Here is a 4728-nt window from a genome sequence, read left to right as displayed (position 1 = left end):
AATATTTAAATGTGTATTTCTAAAACAATGAGGACTATTTATAATACCAATAATCATATTTCTTTAGTATCATTGAACATAAGTGATGAAGTTTTTAAATTGTTTTTCCAAATTGATTGTTTAAATAGAATCCAAATAAGGTCTTTATATTGCAATTAGTTGATTAGATTCTCAGTCTTATAGGTTCTCTGTCCATCTGTTTTTTTTTTAATGTAATTTTTTTTGTAGAAGAAACTGAGTCATTAGACTTAATATAATTTTCATAATCTATATTTGAATATTTTTTCCATCTCCAGTATTCAGTATGTTTCTCTACGTGTTGTTACTTCTAGAAACATGATCAGATTCAGATCTTTCTTTTAAAGAGTACATCACTGGTGATGTGTGCTTCCAGTTCCATTAGGAGCTACATGTTTTCTAGCATTTTAGTTTTCTTTAAAGTGATCGTTAGCAGCCACTGAGTCCATTCTGAAGGAGATCAGCCCTGGGATTTCTTTGGAAGGAATGATGCTAAAGCTGAAACTCCAGTACTTTGGCCACCTCATGCGAAGAGTTGACTCATTGGAAAAGAACCTGATGCTGGAAGGGATTGGGGGCAGGAGGAGAAGGGGACGACAGAGGATGAGATGGCTGGATGGCATCACTGACTCGATGGACGTGAGTCTGAGTGAACTCCAGGAGCTGGTGATGGACAGGGAGGCCTGTTGTGCTGCGATTCATGGGGTTGCAAAGAGTCAGACACGACTTAACGACTGAACTGAACTGATGATCTTTGAGTGCATTTGTTACTTAGGATTTATAAATTGGTAATTCAAAAATTTTGTCATTCCTCAGTTTTTAGCTAAATAGTTCTATAAAGAGAAATCCTTCCTCATCAACTAATTGATATATTTTAGGATCTGTTTAATGTATGATTTTTTACCTACCATATATTTTTTTAAAACAAAGCTTTACTAGCATTCTTTATAAAATTAATTTTTATAGGGGTAAGTGATTTACAATGTTGTATGAGTCTCCTGTACAGAAAGTAAATCAGTTATACATGTACATATATCTACTCTTTAAGATTTTTTTCCTGTATAAGTCATTACAGAGTTTTGTATAGAATTCCCTGTGTTAAATAGAAGGTCCTTGTTATTTATCTATATGCAGTAGTGTGTATATGTCCATCCCAATCTCCCAGTTTATCCCTACTCACCCCTTTCCCCTAGGTAACCATAAGTTTGCTTTCTGTATCTGTAACTCTTTCTGTTCTGTAAATAAGTTCATTTGTACTATATTATTTTTTGGATTCACATATAAACAATATCATATGATATTTATCTTTCTCTGACTTATTTCACTCAGTATGACAATCTCTCTATCCATCTCACTGTAAATGGCATTATTTTGTTCTTTTTTATGGCTTAGTAATATTCCACTGTATATATGTACCACATCTTGTTTACCCATTCATCTGTCAATAGACATTTGGTTTGTTTCAATGTCCTTGCTATTGTAAATAATGCTGCAGTGAACACTGGAGTGCATGTATATCTTATTGAATTATGGTTTTCTTCAGATATATGCCCAGGAATGGAATTTCTGGATCATATAATAGCTCTATTTTAGTTTTTTAAGGAACCTTTATACCATTCTGCATAGTAGCTATGCCAATTTATATTTCCACCAACAGTATTAGAGGGTTCCCTTTTCTTAACACCTCTTCCAGCATTTATTGTTTGTAGATTTTTTTTGATGATGGCTGTTCTGACCACTATAAGATGGTATCTTATGTAGTTTTGATTTAAAACTTGGGTCTCCTACATTGCAGGTAGATTCTTTACAGTCTGAGCCATCAGGGAAGCTCAGTGATTAGTAATGTTGAACATCTTTTCATGTCCTTTTTGGCCATCTTCAGAGAAAAGTCTATTCAGATTTCCCATCCATTTTTTGATTGAATTTTTTTGTTTGTTTGTTTGTTTTTTTAATATATTGAGCTACATAACCTCTTTGTATATTTTGCATGTTAAGCCCTCATTGGGTCCTTTTTTGGTAAATATTTTCTCCCACTTTGGGTTGTCTTTTTCCTTTGTTTATGGTTTCCTTGGTTGTGTAAAAGCTTTTAAGTTTAATTAAATCCCATTTATTTATTTTTGTTTTATTTTCATTACTCTAAGAGGTGGATAAAAAAAAAATCATGCTGTGATTTATGTCAGAGAGTGTTCTGCCTATATTTTCCTCTAGGACTTATGTTGTATCCAATTTTACATTTAGGTCTTTAACCATTTTGAATTTATTTTTGTGTATGGTGTTAGAGCAGAGAAGGCAATGGCACCCCACTCCAGTACTCTTTCCTGGAAAATCCCATGGATGGAGGAGCCTGGTGGGCTGCAGTCTGTGGGGTCGCTAAGAGTCAGACACGACTGAGCGTCTTCACTTTCACTTTTCACTTTCATGCATTGGAGAAGGAAATGGCAACTCACTCCAGTGTTCTTGCCTGGAGAATCTCAGGGACAGGGGAGCCTCGTGGGCTGCCATCTGTGGAGTCACACAGAGTCGGGCACAACTGAAGCGACTTAGCAGCAGCAGCAGCAGCAGCAGCAGCATGGATGTTCTCATTTCATTTTTTTACTGTCCACTTTTCCAAAGAAATCTACAGAGTCAGTGCAATCCCTATCAAGTTACCAATAGATTTTTCACAGAATTAGAACAAACATTTTTAAAATTTGTATGGAGACACAAAAGACCCCAATGTGTTTTGGCTGTTTGACTCCAGAAAGCCAAAGCAATCTTGAGAAAGAAAAATGGAGCTGGAGGAGTCAGGCTCCTTGACTTCAGACTATACTATAAAGCTACAGTAATAAAGACAGTATGGTACTGATGCAAAAAAGGAATATAGATCAATGGAATAGGATGGAAAGTCCAAGAATAAGCCCAGACACCTATGATCAGCTAATTTATGATAAGGAGGCAAGAATATACAATGGAGAAAGACACCGTCTTCAGTAAGTGGTGCCACTAACATTATTTTCTAAGTAAATTTCTAGTTCCCTAGCATTTTCCAGGAGTTACCAAGGAGTTGTTGTTATAAACTCCTGGATAGCAACATACATCTGTCCCTTCTTAGCCAGTGATAACCTCTTTAAGTTGACTGATTCATTTTTCCTTGTGTTTTGTTGTAACAAAATGCTCCAGAATTATCTTGCACATTTTATGTTCCAGACCTGGAGTCAGCCATTTTTCAAAGTACTTGTTCCATTTTGCATTTCTACTAGCAATATGAGTTGCTAGTAGAACTTGCTCTGCATCCTCTTCAATATTTGGTTGTAATTTTAAATTTTTTTGCTATCCTAGTGAGTATATATTGGTATTTAAATGTAATTTTATCTTGTCTTTCCTTGAGTAAAATTTGAGAATCTTTGGCTAGTTATATATTCTCTTTTATGAAGTATGTTGTTCCAAATCTTTTGGCAAGAAATGTTGCTTGTGGAAGTTCTTTATCTATTGTGAATGTCAGGCCTTTGTGTGTCTCCCTCTCCCCTCCTCTCTCCCATGCTCTCACACACAATATAATACATAAATGTATATACACTTCAATTATTTTTGACTGTTCATTGTCTTGTGCATTTTGATACACAAGATTTTTGACTTGGAAATCTAGTTTTTAATTGTTTTCTTAATGGTTAGTGATTTTTGCCTTCTAAGAAAATTTTGCCTAACCACAAGTTGCTGAGGATTTTTTTCCCCTACTCTCTCCTATAGTTGGAACTTTATAGTTGCAGCTTTTTTTTTTTTTTTTTCATAGTTGCAGCTTTATGTTTAACTGAAAGTCTCTTGACTAATTTTTATGTATGGTTTGAGATATCAGTAATCTCATTTTTTCCCCACATGAGTATTTATCTAGTAATGAATCATTTGATGATATTATCCTTCAATACCTATTGAATTTCACTGCCAATTTGTGAAAAATAATGTGGATTTATTTCTAGACTACTCATTTATTCATTTGTATGGCTTTACATTAATAGTGCAATGTCTTCATTACTATGGTTTGGTTACTTGTCTTATAACTAGGTACTATAAGTCATCTAATAGGGTTCTTTATAAACTTATTTTGGCTATTTGAGTTGTTTTACATTTCCATGTGTGTTTTAGCATTGGCTTTTAATTTCTGCAAGAATGATGTTTGGAATTTTGATATCACATTGAATATATAGATTAATTTGGAATAATCAACTCACTGACAATATTGTTTTCATGTTCATTAAAATGGGAAATCTCTCCATCTTATGGGTCTAAGTTCTTAGCAACATTTTGCAGTGGTCAGAGTGGCAATCTTGTATGTTTTTTTTGCTAAGTTTCTTTCTTAATATATTATGCTATTAAAATGTACCATTTAAACAATGTTCAGTTATTTGACTATATATAGAAATCAATTAATTTTTTCTAGTTTTATAGTCAGAGTCCCTGATATATTCACTTACATTTAGTGACTTTTTGGTGGATTCTTCAGGGCTTTTTATAAATACAATGATAATATCTGCAAATAAAGATAGTTTTATATATTCCTTTAAAATCTGTATTCTTGCTATTTGTTATTACATTGTCTAAGACTTCTATTAAAATATTAAATAGAGGTGGAGGAGCCAAGATGGCGGAGGAGTAGGACGGGGAGAACACTTTCTCCCCCACAAATTCATCAAAAGAGCATTTAAACATCGAGTAAATTCCACAAAACAACTTCTA

The sequence above is a fragment of the Bison bison genome, unplaced genomic scaffold (genome assembly GCF_000754665.1).
Source record: "Bison bison bison isolate TAMUID 2011002044 unplaced genomic scaffold, Bison_UMD1.0 scf7180017864459, whole genome shotgun sequence".
NCBI lineage: Eukaryota > Metazoa > Chordata > Mammalia > Artiodactyla > Bovidae > Bison > Bison bison.
This window is presented reverse-complemented; position numbering follows the sequence as displayed.